This window comes from Delphinus delphis, chromosome 15 (assembly GCF_949987515.2).
Source record: "Delphinus delphis chromosome 15, mDelDel1.2, whole genome shotgun sequence".
NCBI classification, from domain to species: Eukaryota; Metazoa; Chordata; class Mammalia; order Artiodactyla; family Delphinidae; genus Delphinus; species Delphinus delphis.
In genome coordinates, this window is record NC_082697.1 from 51473011 (window position 1) to 51490831 (window position 17821).

At 51.8% G+C, this 17821-nt stretch overlaps 2 non-coding genes and 1 pseudogene across 2 annotated transcripts; 2 read left to right on the top strand and 1 right to left on the bottom strand.

The window, feature by feature from the left end:
* Positions 1 to 5584: 5584 nt before the first annotated feature.
* TRNAR-CCG (transfer RNA arginine (anticodon CCG)) lies at positions 5585 to 5657 on the top strand. Its single transcript has one exon. It is a non-coding gene; the product is annotated as a tRNA-Arg (tRNA).
* A 1862-nt stretch (positions 5658 to 7519) lies between these two features.
* LOC132438742 (mediator of RNA polymerase II transcription subunit 10 pseudogene) lies at positions 7520 to 8193 on the bottom strand (annotated as a pseudogene).
* A 366-nt stretch (positions 8194 to 8559) lies between these two features.
* TRNAR-CCU (transfer RNA arginine (anticodon CCU)) lies at positions 8560 to 8632 on the top strand. The gene has a single exon. It is a non-coding gene; the product is annotated as a tRNA-Arg (tRNA).
* The last annotated feature ends 9189 nt before the right edge of the window (positions 8633 to 17821 follow it).

The following is a 17821-nucleotide window of genomic DNA, read 5'->3' on the forward strand; positions in this document are numbered from 1 at the left end:
GGCAGGGCAAAGCGGGTCTGGGGGGTGGGCAGGAGGGCTGAGACCCTCCCTCCAGGCCTGTGTGCTGCTTCCCCACCCAGCTACCCCCAAGCCTGGAGCGTTCCTCACTGGCCTGGGCGAGCTCTGTGGCCGTCGTCTTCACTGGTCGCTGCTGCAGCTGCTGACCAGGTGAAGGCCCAGAAGAGGCGTCCAGAAGGGGGGCTGTGGCTCTGCTGTGTTGTCCTGAACCCATTACCTCCACCCATTCATTCCACAACATAAGGCCGTGTTGCCTGCAATGGGTGTCAGCTTCAAAGCCTCGCCTCCCACCCCCACCCACGCCCGTCCTCACAACCCACTCAGGGTCCCCCACACGTTGCAGTATCTTCTCAGCTCCGTGCCTTTGCCCAGGCTGCTCCCTCTGCTTGGCATCCCTCCCTCTCGACCTAGCCTCACACAGACCCTTCCAGGCGTCAACCATGCCCCTTACAATCCCTGGGTTGACACTTGTATTCCCATCCACCCCTGTTCACACTTACCTGGCAGTGACTGTCTCGTCAGACTGTGGGTCCCTGGGGTCCAGGGTTGGGGATGATTCAGGTCTGGTCCCGAGGCCCAAAGGTCTCAGTGGGCAGTTGGGTGGTCACTGGAAGTGAGAATGGGCCCCAGCTCTGCTCCACAGTTCTCCCCGGCCTCCCCAGGCGGTGCCCACCCTGCGAGCCTTCCCAGACAGGCCCTGACCCGCTCTGGGAGCGCCCCATCTCTGTGCACGCTGATCCCTGGACCCCGGGGAACAGCATGGCTAATGGTGCAGCCAGTGTCTACCTGAGGCCATCCATGTCCTGGGAATCCTGTGATTCAGCCTGAACTAAGACCCCCCTTGGGCCCTCCCTTTCTTTTGTCTGTCTCCTCCTCCCTCCATTCTGGCAGGGTTAGTGTCTGGCAGGGTTAGTGTCTGGTTAGGGTCTCTAACACACCGCCACCTGCGCCAAACTAGTCCTTACCAAAGAGACAGTGGTAGCCAGGAGCCTGGCCAAGCTGTTCCCTGGAGCCAGGGTCCTGCTCCCCCATAACTGCACCCGCACGGAGCGGCTGCCTGAGGAGTCCTCCGGCCCTAACCCCCACCAGGTCTTCTGCTGGACAGCTGAAGAGTCCTCAGGGGCTACCTACTGCCCAGTCTTTGGGAGCTCCTTGAGGGGGGGCACTGTGCCTAGGGGACGTGGAGCTCTGGGGGCTCGAGATTAGCGGGACATGGCTGGGGTCCAACCATGTGGCAGCAGTTTCTTTTTTTTGACATTTATCTTGGTTTATTTTATTTTTTAATACATGTTTGCTTTTCTGTGGCAACAGTTTCGACTGGGAGAGAGGCTCGGGAGACCTGAGGCAGGGAGGCGAGGAGCTGGGAGGTCCTCAGACCACTTTGAATCCACCTTAATCCTGTCTGTAGCCAAAACCCAGCCCCAGCGCTCAGTGTGACCTGTCTGGGGCCAAGGCCGCCCTCCTCCTGGCCGTGACCCAGGACCAGCCTGGGGCCCAGCCCGATGTGGAGGCACTGGGGACCTGTGCCAGGCCCTGGGCTTCGAGACCACCCTGAAGACAGACCCTACAGCCCAGGTGAGGGGAAGCCCAGAACTTCTGGTGGTGCTCTGAGGAAGGCACCCCCCACCAGGACCCTGGGCACTCTCTCCTTAGCCTCTTACCAATCGTGGGCAGGAAGTGCACCCCCAAGTTTAGCCTCCATCCTCCCTGCTGCACGCATGCAGAACCCACTTCCCTGACTCTGGAAGCACAGTCTCCAGGGACCCTGAAGCCCCCCACACTGGCCATTTCTCCTCTCCCCTGCTCAAGGCCCTGGCTGGACCCTCAGGCTTTTCCTGGGAGGGTCTCAGGTTCCTTCCCAGACACCTGTCAGCTCACTGCCCTCCCCTCACAGCTCTTAACTTTTTGGTGCAGCTTCTCCAGGGGGGCCAGAGAACCAGCTGCAGGAGGCTGGACCCACGTCACTTCCAATGAGGCCATGCAACCAGAGGGTTAGAAAAAGAACTTGTGGGACTTCCATGGTGGTCCAGTGGTTAAGAATCTGCCTGCTAATACAGGTGGCACAGGTTTGATACCTGGTCGGGGAACTATGATCCCACATGCCACATAGCACCGCCAGAAAATTTTTTTTTTAATTTTTAAAAAAAGAAAGAAAGTAAAAGGACTTGCTCCCCGGGCCTGAGGCTGGAAGGAGGTGGGGGGTAGTGTGGCAGGGGGTTAGAGAAACCACCCAGAGAGAGGGCCACCAGATGCTAGGGAGGCCGTGACTGTGGCCCAGGCCTGATCTCATCCCCACCCCCAGACTTTCCAGGAGGAGATGGTCCATTTCTGGGAGTGGCTGGATGCCTGCAGGGACCCTGTGAGCTGTGCCCTTGTGGCCCTGATGGCCCACGGGGGGCCTCAGGGGCAGCTACTGGGTGCTGATAGGTAAGAGGTGCAGCCAGAGGCGCTGGTGCAGGAGCTGAGCTGCTGTAGGGCCCTGTGGGGCTGCCCCAAGATCTTCCTGCTTCAGGCTTGCCATGGGGTGAGCAGGGCCTGGAGCCCGCCCTGGAGGCTTGGCCGGGTCCTTCCCTCCAGCCAGCCTCCTGCAGCCCTGGCTCTCCTCACCCAGCCCTCAGCCTCCCAGGACTTGCTGTCCACCTCCTCCAAGAAGCCTGAGTGAGCCCTGCCCTTTCCCCACCCCCTCTCCCAGCCTCTCCTAGGAGTCATGTCCATGAACTTGAGCACTTCACCCTCAGCACCTGTCATTCGGTGCTCTGAATGTTTCCAGCCTGGCAGCCTGCCCAGGAGCTCTGGGGGCTAGAGCCCTGGAAGCACCCCCAGGTGTCTCCTGAGTGAAAGGACGTGACTGTTCCCTCCTTCCCCAGGGCACAGGGACGCACACTGGTGTGGGACGCACACTCTCCCCTGGTTGTGGCGCTGGCTGCAGGCACCACCAGCCACCCCCTCCCCGGCCGATGTCCTCCACATCTATGCTGATGTGCAAGGTGGGTCTACCTACCTCAGGGAGCCTGGGCTTGGGCGGGGCTGATGGGGGGAGCTGTCTGGAGAGCACTTCCAGGGCTCTGAGCTGGGATCTTGCTGCCACCTCCTTCCTCTCTTTGCCAAGAAGATGGGAAGGAAAACCTTAAATGGCAAAGGCCTTTGAAAATGGAGAGTTTCTTCCCCTACTTGAGCCTGAAACAAGTGAAGGTGAAATAGCTTTTCCGAGGTCACACAGCTGGTAAGAAGCAGCAGGGCTGAGATTTGAAACTTGATCTGGCTTTCCTGCTCTGCACTCTTTCTACTGCCCTGTGTGCCCTTGAGCAAGACTGGAGGAGACCCTTGGGGCTGGTGGAGTCCCAGGACGCTGGGTAAAAGGCATTGGTCCCTCTTGCAGGCAGCTTCTCCGGGGGCCCCACTCCAGGGAGCCCTAACCAAGCAGACATCTTGATGGTCTACGCAGCCACTGAAGGTAAGGGGATGGGTCTCCACAAAGCCCATTACACAGGGCCTAGCCTCCTGGCCAGAGATCTGAAGTGGCTTTAGGGGCATCTGGCGCTTGGCTGTTGGGGTGCAGGGGTACCAGCCTCGTCGCAGTTAAGCCGTCTTCCTTCCATGTATATTATTTATGATAATAGTAACGATGGTGAGCACATATTGAAGGTTGGCTCTGCTAAGCACTGTACCTACATCCTTTCCTCTAGGCTGTAAGTTCCATGAGGGCAGGACAGTTCTGTCTGCCTCAGGGCCCTGGCCAGTGCCTGGCACGTAGTAGGTTCACAGTAAATGTTTCTTCGATATTGAATCCATTGTATATTCACTGCACAAACATTGAGCAACAACTTGATCCGGAAGCGAGAAGTTCCTGCTCCCTGCCCCATTCTCTTGCCTGACTGCTGGGGTCCTGTGTGCTTGCCCCCACTTCCACCAACAATAGGCCCCTGGGGATTGGAAGGCAGCTGGCAGGGGCCTGAGTCTGACACTCTGGCCCTGGTCCCCTGGCCTGGGCTGTGTAGCCTTTCGGGATGAGAAGGGCTGAGACTTTATCCAGATGCTGGTGGAGGTCCTCAGAGCTGACCCCAGGGAAGACCTCCTGGAGCTGATGACTGAGGTGAGTTGGGGGTGGGGGGTCTCCTGGGGAGAGGAGCTGGATTCATCCTTCTTCTCAGCCCTGGTGTTCTGGTCACCTCCTATTCACCCCATTGCAGAGGGAGGGATACCCCGCCCTCAATAGTATGAGACGGTTGAACACACAACACCCGGCCCTGGACAGTGAGACGGACAGCAGTTATTAACCACATATACTCACAGCTGGGGGAGGAGGACACCTCAGGCCATTCCGGCCACTCAGTGTTTCCCCGGGGAGCACAGGGAACCAGCAGGGGTTGTAGATGCAGACTTTGTAGTAACGGGGTGGGGTACTAGTTTGAATAATTTCACAGGCTGGCAGGGAACTGGGGTGGAGTGTGGCTGATCTGGCTGGTGGGGGAACTAGCGGGATGGGGGGGCCTTCCCTGCTGGGTCGGGGGGTACAGCTGACAAGAGCAGGGGAAACCAACGGGGCCTGTGAGACCCAAAGATGTGAAGGCAACACTTGAAACTTTAGGCCTTACAATACACTGGATGCCAGGCTGGGCGCTGGGGGACCTGGCAGTCCTGGGCACAGGCTGGGTGTGGTCGGCACAGGTCAATTAGCAGGTGTGCAAGCTAGACGTGCTGGGTCCCGACTGTGATGAGCACCGCAAGGCCTGTCTGGAGATCCGCAGCTCGTTGAGGTGCTCGCTCTGCCTGCAGGCCTGACTGAGCCCGCGGCTACCAAGGGGATGCTGACTGTGGGTGGCCACACACCAACGCCATCCCTGACCCCATCCGCTCCTCGGTTTCCTCATCTAAAAGCAGCGCGATAGCACGGGAGGCTCAGCCGCCATGGAATAAACATGATGATCGCTGTACACGTGAATAGCGCCTGCACGCAGGGAGCTGTGACACTAAGTGAGATAATGTATGCAGAGTGCCTGGCACTTCAGAGGCTGGGCCCACCGGGTGAGGAGGGGGAGCAGGGGAGGCGCCAGGGCAGCCTCCGGCTCTAAGAAACCCAACATGGGCTAGGCTGAGCTGGATGTCCTGGGAAAGGGCAGCGCGGGGTCCACACCATCCTCCCAGCACGCGCACCCCACCTGCACACCACGCTGGGGCCACGGACAGGGCCTCTGCCTATACAGCAGTCAGAGTCCATTCTGGGGCCATAAGACTGGAACAGAGCATGGCAGGTTTAGCAGAGCTGTGATAGGGGAAGCAAAGGGGCTGGGGGAGCAGAGGGCAACTCCTGACCCACTGCGGGCCGGGGGCACGTGGGAGAAGAGATCAGGAGCCTCTCGGGACAGGAGGGGCTTGGGCAGCCTCACCCAGGCTCGAACCCTCACTTGGGCTGTGCTCAGTAGCGCTCAGTCGTACAGCTTGGAGCCCCGCTCACACCGAGCCCGAGGGGCGGGGCTCCTTGCCAGTGTGAGCATGCGTATTAGGGCATATTGAACAGGCGCCTGAGAAAGCTTTATGAGAAAAGCTGCAATCGAAATAGCGGCAAGGCCGCGTGGCCTAATGGATAAGGCGTCTGATTCCGGATCAGAAGATTGAGGGTTCGAGTCCCTTCGTGGTCGTTGCGGAGATTGCTTTTTCTACTCCGGGTAAAAAACAACAAGCAAACAAACACTTTTCCCTCTCTCCAGACTGCTCCCTACGCGGGCCTAGGATCCTCGGGCTATGTCCACCCCTCGGAAGTAGCCCTGCACCTGCAGCTGCGTAGCTCGGGACGCCTGGGAGGCTCCGAGGGCGCTGTGAGGACCTATAGTGCTCAGATCCAGACGGAATGCTGACTCTGAAGTCCACCGGCCGTGAGTGCCGGGAGCCCACACGGGACTGGCTGCATGAATATAGCTCAGACGACGAGAACTGTGACAGATGAGGGGTTGAATTTTTGCACGGGTAGGTCATCCCCAAGGGGTCAGTGGACAGGGGCATTTAAAAATATAATAGATTATTGTGATGAAGAAGTTTTGGAAATAGATAGTAATGATGCTTGCACAATATTGTAAATGTAACTGATGCCAGTAAATTGTACAGTTAAAAATGGTTAAAATGGCAAATTTAACCTTAAGCGTATATTTTACCACAATAAAAAATGTGAAAAGAAATTAATAGATTATTTCGATTTCTTGCAGTGAGAGTATACCCTTAAATGATTAGTGTGAATGTTTTTTTAAAAATTTAAATGTAAAGAATATGCCCAGGATTGAGTCATCATTTTACCTGGAAAAAACGACTCTACCTGCGGAACCGAGTTCTTACCAAGGGATTCTGGCTAAGCGGAATGACCAAAGTGATGGGACCTCCTCCCACCAGGGAAAACGCTGGGGGAATGGCAGCTGAGCGTGTACCCCTACAGTGGGCGCAGGTGACCTTGGAGTCATGAGGAGTGTCACCATCTCCTTTATCGTTTTTGTGATGTCTCAGTGGTTTACTAAGGGCTTATAAATAAAAAGAGAAACTTCATTAAGATAAACATTTTTATTATTTTCCCTACTTTTATTGAGATATAATTGACATACAGCACTGTATAAGTTTAAGGTGTACAGCATAATGATTTGACTTACATACATCATGAAATGCTTATCACAGGTTTAGTGACCATTCATCAACCTGTGATGAGAACTCATAGGATTTTCTGTCTTAACTCTTAGGATTAACTCTTCTTATAACGTACAGCAATGTTAATTCTCTTTATCACGTTGAATACTACACCTCTAGTACTTACTTATAACTGGAAGTTTGTACCTTTTGACTACCTTCATCTAATTCCCCCCACGCCTCCCTCCACCCCGCCTCTGGTAGCCACAGTAAGACAAATACTTTAGAGATGGCAAAGAATACCCATCTTCTGGTGGGAAAGTAAACGCTGGGTCCTCTGATACTAGTTTCACACTCTACCAACTGAGCTGGCTGGGCAGATACAGAGCCATTACGGAGCATCCTTAGGACAAAGACCTAAGGCCATTGGGCTCTGCTAAAAACTGCACAGACTTGGAACCAGAAAACACTTTTGGTCTAAGGGGCAATGTAGGGAGGAGGATGAAGATAGGGACCGACACTTTTCCCAAGCTCCTGGCTGTTGCCTCTCTCCCTTCTGCTCCCACATTTTGCATAACGAACACCTTCTTTTTTTTTTTTTTAAGTACTTAAAGACTTATTATATTAGACTAACTGAAATCTATGGAAACACAGTTCCATTGAACACATTCTTTATGCACTATACTTAAAAATATAAAATACAAAACGAATTTAAAGTACTTATATTAAACCAAGTTTTCCTTTTGTTTTTTTGTTTAGCTTTCTTTGACACCATAAAAGAAAGAAAAAAAAAGAACAGAAAGTATATTAAAAGAAAACTATTAGGTATAATTTTTTTAAACTTTTACTTTACCTATCATATTTAATATTTCCAAGACTATTTCACCATGGAGAATCATACACATCGCACTCAAAGTTGTGTGATCACCAGTCCCCTGAGAGCTAGAGGACCAAACAGAGCACGTCAGGGAGAAGGGGCAGCTGGTGGCACAGCCCCGTACGCCCTCCAGGCCCTGCCGTCCCCAGAGGCCAACGACGAGGACAAGGTGGCGGGAGGATGGGCCCAGGAAACAGCGTTGGTGCCGCTCAGTCAAGGCTGCCTGAAGGTCACGGCCACTCGTGCAGGGCTAGGAGGATCTTCAGACAGACGGAGGAGGGAGTTAGGAAGGAGGATGGTCTTCCCCCTGGATGCTCCGGTACTTAGCCATGTCCTCAGGAAATACTTTAGAAAGTTCTTGAATCAACAGGCTTTTAAATTTCTTCATTGTGTCAATCTTGCCTTTAACTTGTTCAATTTTTAGCCAGAGCCCTCTCCAGGCACTCTTTGTTATAGAGTTGGGGATTTCGACCTTGATCTATGTATTCAAAAACTTCTAAAGGGACAGTAATATCATGAAGTTGCTGTCTGCACTTATCGATATCCTGTAAGCCAGTAACAATAAAATTCAGCTTCTGGTTGAGCCCGGCCTGGCTGCTGGGCTGGAAGTCTCTGACGATGATGCCGAGCTGCCGGATGTTCTCCACGAACTTCTCCAGGTGCTCCTCCAGGTGGTCGAACTTCTCGGCCATGGCCCGGCCGTCCGCACCGCCGCGGGCGCGCTCCTGCCCCCTCGAACGCCTTCTTGATGTTAATTATCCCAGGACTCGAATTCTCCTAAAAAGATGGGGAAAGGGCTCCTCCGGGACTTGATCCGCAGACTTCCTACATCCTAAGCGAGGATCGTACCTCAGCTCCATCCGCGCGTGCGCGACCTCTCCCGAGCCCCAGGATGCTCGGGAACCGGCGGGCTCTAAGAGGATGCACCCGCCGAATACGGACGTCAAGGGGACCAAGGACCCGCCGAGCTGGAGCCGGGAGTCTGTGCGTAAAGTGCAGGAACCACGGGGAGGTGACAGAAAGACTGGTTTAGGACTGTTGTAAAACGTTTCTCATGAGCCCCGGTGGCCTAATGGATAAGGCATTGGCCTCCTAAGCCAGGGATTGTGGGTTCGAGTCCCACCCGGGGTACGGGAGGTAGTATTTTAAACTTTCTGCCAGAGGAAAAATGAAATGAAGCTAGCTGTCTATTTACCCTAGTGGGAAATTAAGTGGCCCTGGGGTTTAGCTAGATGCCACCCTATAGCGAAGTTGGACAAGGTTTACTTTTCTGATAAAGATGTGCACGTTTTCAGATTTTGCCCATAATAAAGTTTTCTCTCTTTTTAATCCATGCCTTCATCCTCAAGGTAAAAATCTCCCAAACTGCAGGACATGGTGGAGTAAAATCAGAAGCCTCCTTTACCACATGCCCAAAGAGGAGGTGGCCGCTGAGGCTTTGTCATATATACACATAGTTCTCTTTTATTTTTAAAAACCATGGATGGGACTCTTCTGTTCCTCCAGCTCTGGCCTTACTTCTGCTTTCCCAAGCACCTGAGGTCCCATCATCCCTACTCAAACCAGGGACCTCATCTCAATGCAGCATCTCCCACCATCATATGTGGCCTGCAGAGAACAGCGACCACAGAGCTATCCAAGGCTGCTGGTGCTTCCCTCACCAATGTTTCTCAATGCCTTGTTGAAGGGAATGTCCCTGGGGCCCTCTCAGTGGGGTGGTGGGTGTGCTTTTCGTGTATGATAGACCTGTTCCAGCATTTCTGTCTCACAGAGTCTTTGGATTCCTTTCTCTACATGATGCCAGGAACATTCTTGAATCTTAATCTCCTTAAACATAGGCCACCATTGAGTTCCATGCTTAGCCAACCAACTAAGAAAACTGGCAGAGCCACATTCAGCTGCACAAGATAACACATTAGATACAGGCTTGCTGGGAAGTGCACCCAGAGAAATAACGTCACCAGTTGCAAAAATCCCATCCTCCTTATTCTAACATCCTTGGGTCCATTCCCACACACATTCCCTAGTTCTCTGCTGGCATAAATGAACAAAATTTGCAATTCTTTTGGCATATGAATGATTTCCTCCCAGGCCGGCCTTTGTCCTTCTCCTACAGCGTGCTGATCTGATTGTAGTTATAGGGCAACCAGTGTTAGGGGGTAACAAGGCTGGCTGGTGTGGGCTTTGAGGAGAACCGTCATCCCGTGTCTCACCTGCCATGCTCCAGGTGAGATTATTATAGGATATTCAAACACAGGAAGGCTACTCTTCTCAGATATCAGAGGACAGGCTGCTTTCACTGGCAAGGGAGGCTCCAAATGACTCAGGGGTTCAAGATTCTCAACTAGGTCTGAGCCTACCTAGATGTCCCCAGGCTTCGGCTCCACTCCTTCATAATCAATGCCGTTTCTTCCACATGGAAGATCTCCCAAGTCTATGAACTCAACTTACATTGTCATTCCACAACATACTTCATTCGATTATGTGTTTGATTTTCAGCAATGTCAGCCCTGCAGCTATACGATTATTTTACGGCTGCCAGAAAACGTCCCTGGATCTCTGAACATGACTTAGGCTGAAAATTTAAAGGCCTGATCTTGTCATTTTCTTTCTTTAAGCAAACGGATGCACCCAGGAGAATCCTTTCCATGCCACAGTCCTTGTAGTCACCTTTACTGCCATAAGAGTCAAGTGCAGCAGCCAAGTGGTCTCCCAGGGCACTTGCTTCAGTCGGCACTTCATCATAATCAACCAGGTGATAGGCGGCTTGATAACGATGCCCTTGCATGCCACGAGTCACCAGTATCTCATTTCCCATTGGCAAGGAGCTCAAGCCCAAATTCATTACCAAACCAGGGTCCACACAGCAGTCAAAAAACCCATCCGTTGGCGAGTGGGGTAATGGGGAGAGGTTGGTACAAGGATACAAGCTTTTAATTATAAGACGAATAAGTTGTGGGGATCTAATGTACAGTATGGTGATTATAGTTAATAATACCGTATTGTTAACTTCAAATTGCTAAGAGTAGATCTTAAGTATTCTCAACACACACATGCACACACAGAAGGTAACTTTGTGAAGTGATGGATGTGTTAATTAGCTTGATTGTGGTAATCATTTCACGAGGTATAGATATATCAAATCCTCACGTTATACACCTTCAATATATATCATTTTTATTTGTCAATTATACCTCAATAAAGCTGGGGGAGGGTAAGCAAACCTATTTGTTATTGTAAGACTAATGAAAACTGGTAACTATGTAAAAAGCATTGTTAAGGAGGCAGTTGAGAAGGCAGAAGGGAACCGTGAGAAAGCAGCTACCACCCATGGGGCTGGAGGACCACGGGAAGAGGTTGGGATTATTAAAAGTTAGAAGCTTGGAGAGAAATTGTGGAGCTTAAAAACCAATCTCTGGGGCTTCCCTGGTGGCTCAGTGGTTGAGAGTCCGCCTGCCGTTGCAGGGGACACAGGTTCGTGCCCCGGTCCGGGAAGATCCCACATGCCACGGAGCGGCTGGGCCCGTGAGCCATGGCCGCTGAGCCTGCGCGTCCGGAGCCTGTGCTCTGCAACAGGGGAGGCCACAGCGGTGAGGGGCCCGTGTAACGCAAAAATAAAAACAAAAAAAAACACCAATCTCTGGAAAAGAGGCAGCTCAGCTGAGCTCAGAGGAGGGTCCCCTAGGACTGGTATCCCCAAACGCCTGAGGGGGGGGGGGCGCTCCGTCAGCTTGCGCAGGTGTCTCTCATGAGCCATGATGAGGGTGGTTCTGTGAGTGCTGGGAAAACAAACTGGATTCAGCTGCCATTTCTGGAAAGAACTACTATTCCAGGAATAAAAAAGTGAGGCTGGGTGGGGTGGGTGGCAGTAGGAACGGGAAGCAAACAGGAAGTAGAGTCCCTTCTTCCTCCGCCAGCCTTTCAGCCTCTCGAGTGTCTCCTATCGGCAAAATATGACACAGATCCTCTGGCAAAGCGCAGTACAGTCAGTCCCCCACATACGAACCTTCAAGTTGCGTACTTTCAAAGATGCGAATGTGTGTTCGCATGTCTAATCACGTAAGTTAGTTCACGTGTCTGGCGTATATTGTCACATGCGTGCATCCTATACAAGTGGTTATGCTTTTGTGTACTTTACTGTACAGTACTGTATAGAGGACAGTAGTACAGTGTCTTTATTTCAAGCCCAGGATGTCCGGAAGCAAGCATAAAAACAGCAATGATGTAGCTGGTACTACTGTACTTTTCAAGGTACTGTACTGTAAGATTAAAAATGTTTTCATTTTGTGTTTTTTATGTATTATTTGTGCGAAAAGTATTATAAACCTATTACAGTACAGTACTACATAGCCGATTGTATTAGTTGGGTACCTAGGCTAACTTTGTTGGACTTAGGAACAAATTGGACTTATGAACGTGCTCTCAGAATGGAACTCGTTCGTATGTAGAGGACTTACTGTGTCACTAAGCGGGGTCTACAGGGTGAGTTTGAAGCTGAGGGATAAAAGTTTAAATACTGGCCCACGGGTCTATCCTGCTTCCCCTGCTTCCTTACAGATGCCTCCTCAGAGTGTTCCCTTCATGAACTGATTACACAAAAATCCCTGGAAACTTGTCCTAAAATAGTTGGAAACAGACTCTAAGAATGAGAATGTTACCGAACCAAACTTGGGTCTGCTCAGCTTTGTGCAATAAAGCCAATCTACTGACACAGGGTGGTGGTGAAGGAAAGTGCAGCGTTTATTGCAGGCATCGCGCAAGGAGCCCAGTAAGCTAGCGTTCAAAAGGCCTAAACTCCCCAGATGGCTTTCAGGGAAAGGTTTTTAAAGACAAGGTGAGGAATGGGGGTTGTGGGGGTGTGTGATCAGCTCATGGACATTCTTCTGATTGGTTGGTGGTGAGGTAATTGGGAGTCAACATCATCAACCTTCTGGTTCCAACCGGTCTGGGGTCTACATAGGTGCTTTTGGGCAATCTACAGTTAACTTCTACCACCTGGTGAGGGTTTCGGGCTCTGCAAAACAGCTCAGAATATTATCTACAGCCCTTGAGGAGGAGTTAAAGGTGCTTGACTTTGTTTAATGGCTAAACCACTGTCTTGCTTGACTGTTTTCCTTTCTTTCTGCATTTTCTCACTTCTCTGATTAAATTTATTCTTTGGAACTTGGGGAAGGCCTAGAAGGCTAATGTTTTCTACAGATGAGGGCAGGCGGAGGACATGGGGGGATCTGTCCCTGGAAGGCCCCACAGGGTCCTACTCGGTTACAAGATTCCAAGGTTGAATCACCTTCTGGCTGCCTGGCACCAAGGAGGACATCACTGGTGGTAGGTAGACTTCTGAGAGACCCGGGTATGCTGGAGCCATGCAATTATTAAGCCTTTTGTCCCCGTTGAACTGGGATGGCTGTATGGGAGGGAGCTCACCCCATGTCTCTGGCATTTTGGAGATACAGTGGAAATGTGATCATTGTAAGCATTGTGGAATTATGTGTTGACGCATTGAAACCAAAATGTTTCAATGTCTTTAAAGCATTGAAACCCGAGAATGACAGCCTCCTGTGGACTAATCACCAATTCAAAGCAGAGTGAACATCAGAGGCTGCTCTGGCAGCATTGAAAGCAACCTACATCTTCTACAGCTGAAGGGCCGATAAAGCTGAAGGCCAGGCTCAAGAGCAGGCCTTGAGGCAGACTTGAATTCTCAGTCTCAGCAAATTTCCTGGACCAATGTCAGGGTGCTGATAGGGAAGAAATGGGACCCTCAAACTTGCAATGGGGATATCTGAGTAGCTGCATTGAGAACCTTGAACGCTCGGGGCCATCAAACTTGGAATGGATATATCTGGGTAGCTGCATTGAGAGCCTTGAACTCTCGGGGCCTGCTGTGGGGGCCCAGGCCTCCACCCCCTTGCCTGGAGACTAGGAGGAACCTCAAATGAGGCAGGTATTTTACAAAACATTTGGTCACTTCAGACCTGCTCCAACTTCCCCTCCAGGCCACCATACCAAATACTAGGGTCACATCCCAGCATGACTCAACTGGGAAAGTACTGGGACTGCTTCTGTAGGATCTGGATGACGTGTCAGCGGTGACCTGGAGAGTCTGCCCGGAGTGGATCCTGACGGTCCTGGATCTGGGTGAGGAGAATAAAAAGCTGGAAAAAGGAGAGATTATCATATGGGACACTCTTTCATGACACAGAACTTAACGCCTGGCATGGTCCCTCAAGCTGGTTGTGATACTCAGCTGGCATGGCTCTTGGAAGGATGGAAAAAGCAATGGCCTACATTAAATGAAGTAGAATTGCCAGAAATGCCATGGCAAACTGTGAAAGAAGGAATCAGAAGGGACAGAGATACTGGTTCGCCAGCATGGCTCTACGGCATGCTGCAGTGGAACAGACTAGGGATCTTGGCAGTGCCTGCAGGAAATGCTATTCACGGAGGCAATAAGACTTGCACGGTTGAGGAGACGCACCAGCACCTCTGAGAAGCTTGGGAGGTACTGTTTTCTGGTATGGTGCCTACTGGGACACATCCAAAGTAGAAGGTAAGCTTTTGTACCTTGTCTCTCCTATTATTAAGAAGGAAGCTCAGCACTTTTAAAAAAATTGAAGTATAGTTGATTTACAATGTTGTGTTAGTTTCTGCTGTACAGCAAAGCAATTCAGTTATACATATACATATATATATTCTTTTAAAAATTCTTTTCCATTATGGTTTATCATAGACTATTGAATATAGTTCCCTGTGCTACACAGTAGGACCTTGTTGTTTATCCAGTCTATATATAATAGTTTGCATTGGCTAACCTCTAACTCCCAATCGATCCCTTCCCTACTCTCCTCCCCCTTGGCAACCACAAGTCTGGAAGGAAGTCCAGCACTTTGACAGGACCCTGTGATGGGTAATTTTGTGTGTGAATTTGGCCAGGCTATGGTGCCCAGATGTTTGGTCAAACACCAGTCTAGATGTTGCTGTGAAGGTATTTTTTAGATGTGACTAACATTTAAATCAGTAGAGTTGAGTAAATCAAATTATCTTCCCATAATGTGGGTGGGCTTCTCCCAATCAACTGAAGGTCTTAAGAGAGAAGACTAAGATTAGCCCCAAGAGGATAGAATTTTGCCTTGGACTGCCTTCTGACTCCAGTCTGCAACATGGACTCTTGATGGAATTCCCACCCCGCACATTTCACTTTGGCATCCCCACAATCATGTGAGCCAATTTTTACAATCAATCACAATCTCTCCCTCACTTTCCCCTTCCTCTCTCTCTCTTTCTCTCTCTCTCTCTCTGAGTTCTCCAGAAAAATAGACTACAACAGAACTCTGATGAATATAGTCTCTCTCTCTTTTGGACGAGTAGGGTGCCCCAATCCAGGGCACCAAGAGGGACACAACCTGGCAGGCACCTCCCCACTGCCAAGCCCTCTCCTGCCCCCCGTTGGCCCCCACCTTGGAAACCTGGATACCCAGATGAACCGACATCATGAGAGCCTCAGGGCCGGTGTTGCTAACCCTTCTGGTTCCCCTACCCCACCCCAAGAAAGGAACTCACATTTCCCTCACTGCTGCCTCTCGAGGAGAGGGACACCCAACCTCTACTTGGAGTAGCCCACGATTTCCAACTTTCTTTCTACTTTAGAAAGGGGAGGGGGCTGGGACAGGAATAACGGCCAGATGAGGGGCTCCCTTCCCTGCTGCATCTCTGTCTCAGGAGGGAGGAAAACTGAAGCAAATGCACGTGGGGACACACAGGGTTGGGGGAGGCGAGGGTCCTGGGTGGGGAACACCCCCGGATGGAGCATCATGTAGGTCCCTGCTTAGGGCCAGAGTTAGCTGAAAATCCATTTCCAAGTCTCCTGTTGTAGCTCTCGTTCCGCGTGTAGAACTGAGACTGAATGGGTTCAAGTCCTACTTTGGGCGATAATTCTTGGCCTGATAAGCGCTTGCCCCGATCGCGGGAATTTCAAGAAAGTTCTTAGAAAAGGAACCTCTCAGAGGGGCTCCTGACCCACTCTGTGTGCTGTATCTGGAACTGTGGAGTAAGTTTCAACTTTTAAATTCCAAAACGCATATAATAAAATATTAATGAGACAAAAGCAAGTTGCTCCAGTGAGATTCGAGGTTGGTGGCCACATGCCGGCTTCCCTGGACCAGCAACAGATCCTCCTTTGGAAGAGGCTTAGTTTATATGGATCTGGTCACTTCTGTAATATCATCTCTGCTTACCTGTGAAGCCAAGCCCTGAGGGCAAAAGTCATGTCCAACGTGGGACCCACGACCCTGAGATTAAGAGTCTCATGTGCTACCAATTGAGCTAGCCAGGCAGGGTTAGAAAAGGATACTCCTCACAAACTAGTTGTATTTCTTCAGAACTTTACTGTCCTAAAAATGGTAGGGACAAACCCTGGATCCTGTGCACACTGCATCTCGGGCACTGGAGTGCTGAATTCTCGGGTCCTTTCAGCAGAGGACGAGAGCCCCAACAAGTTCCTGTCTGCTGTCCGGCCGTGGGTCTGTGTAGTCCCAGCAGCTCCAGGGAGCTGGAAAGTCGGGGGCAAGGGCACGTGGTTGGGTATCACTAGAGACTAGTAAGGATCGCGGTGTGATCCTCGCTTAGGTTGTGGGAGGTGTCGGGTTCCAATAAGGGACGATTTCTCATCATCAAATTCTCAGCTCTCTTTTTGGACGAGTAGCCTGAAGCAAATCAGGAAGGCTCCATGGCCTCGCCTCGGGAACAAGCCAGGGAGGCCTTCCTTTCCAGGTGGATGCTGGACTCCTTGCTAGCGGGGCAGCGCCGTTCAGGAAGAAGCGCGCACCAACCCCAGTTCTGACCCCTACATCAGGGTTCCAGAACTGTGAGGGTTTTCTGGGGCCGAGCTCAGGCCAAGAGGGACCCCGAGATGCTCGAGGCTCACCCGGACTGGCCGGTTGGGAGGTGGCAGAGTCTCATTCTCGAGGTCTTGGATTTGTGTCCCATATTGGGTGAAATTTCTGGCCTGGGAGACTTTCACACTCACCTGGGCCACAGGGACTCCCTCCTCCTCCTGGTCGCCCGTCCCCTCCTCTAGCTGTTGGAGACTGGGTGGCCCTCGTGGCCTGGGGGAGTCTGGCTCTGCGGCTCTAGGGCCCTAGTGTGCGGGAGCCCCCTCTCCGTTAGGTTCCGGCAGCGCTGCAACTCTCCTCCTTCTGGAATCGAAACCGAAACCTCCTCCGGCGCAAGTTCCTGCGGGGCCCGGCCGCCAGAACTCGGCCCAGGATCGGAGGGCAGAGCCGCGGTCTCAGGCTTCCAAAGACAGACGTCAGGAGCTATTCAGGCGTCGGCTGGTTGGTCTAGGGGTATGGTTCTCGTTTTGGCGTGCGAGAAGTCGCGGGTTCAAATTCTGGTTGAGCCCCACTTTCTTTTATTCAGACATCCCCAGTTTTCGGGCTGAAGACTCCGGAGCTCTACGGAGTCCTAAGCGTGAGGATCTTGGTCCCCGCCTGCCGCGATCCGATCGGGCTGCGCCCAGTTCCGTGCTGCCAAGTGGCCATCGCTCCGCTTGGGGCGGGTGTTTCCAGGCCGGAGGCTTCGTCCTTGGGGCTCCGGGACTGGCCTGGAGGCCTGGCGCTGGGGGAAGGAGCCCGAACGGGGCGGGGGCAAACACTTCTGTCTCCGCTCGCTGGAGACCGGGTCTGTGTGCCAGACGGTGCCTGGACCTGGAGAACGATGTAACTTGGTCTGGGCATGTATCTTTGCTTTGGGTCATAAATTCAAATTCCGGACAAGCCCACGTTTCAACGTCTTTTTCCTACTTGAGGGGCTGCCAAAGGGCCTTCCACGACCAAGGGAAGGAAGGAAACCGCATCGGAGACTGAGCCTGGGGACCGCGAAGGACCTGGGGTCTCCACAGGTGTCCAGAGGGCGGTGCTCTAGACACGGGGTCTCTTCTCCAAGTTGGAAGAACGGCAATGTTTACATAGGTTTTATTATTATTCTCTGAGGCCAACAGATCCAGCCATTGAGAAGATGGCTTGTTACTCACAGTTTCCAAGAGGAGGGGGCACGCCTCCACGTTGGGGGAGGGGGGCACAGGGGAAGCACCAGAGTCAGTCAGGAGGCGGAAGGAATGAGAAGAAAATGTGGGCAAAAGAGGCTTTATTGTGGTTTCACGAAAGGTGAAACAGGTGAGGCAGGGAAAACAGGTTTAAATGGGTTAGTTTGAATAATTTCACTGGGCTCTGGGGCATAGGTGCTGTCCCTAGTTGTCTGTTTCCCAGCCTTGAGGTGATTCTGGCAGATGGGTTGTGGCCCAGAGTGTAAGAGTCTGATAAA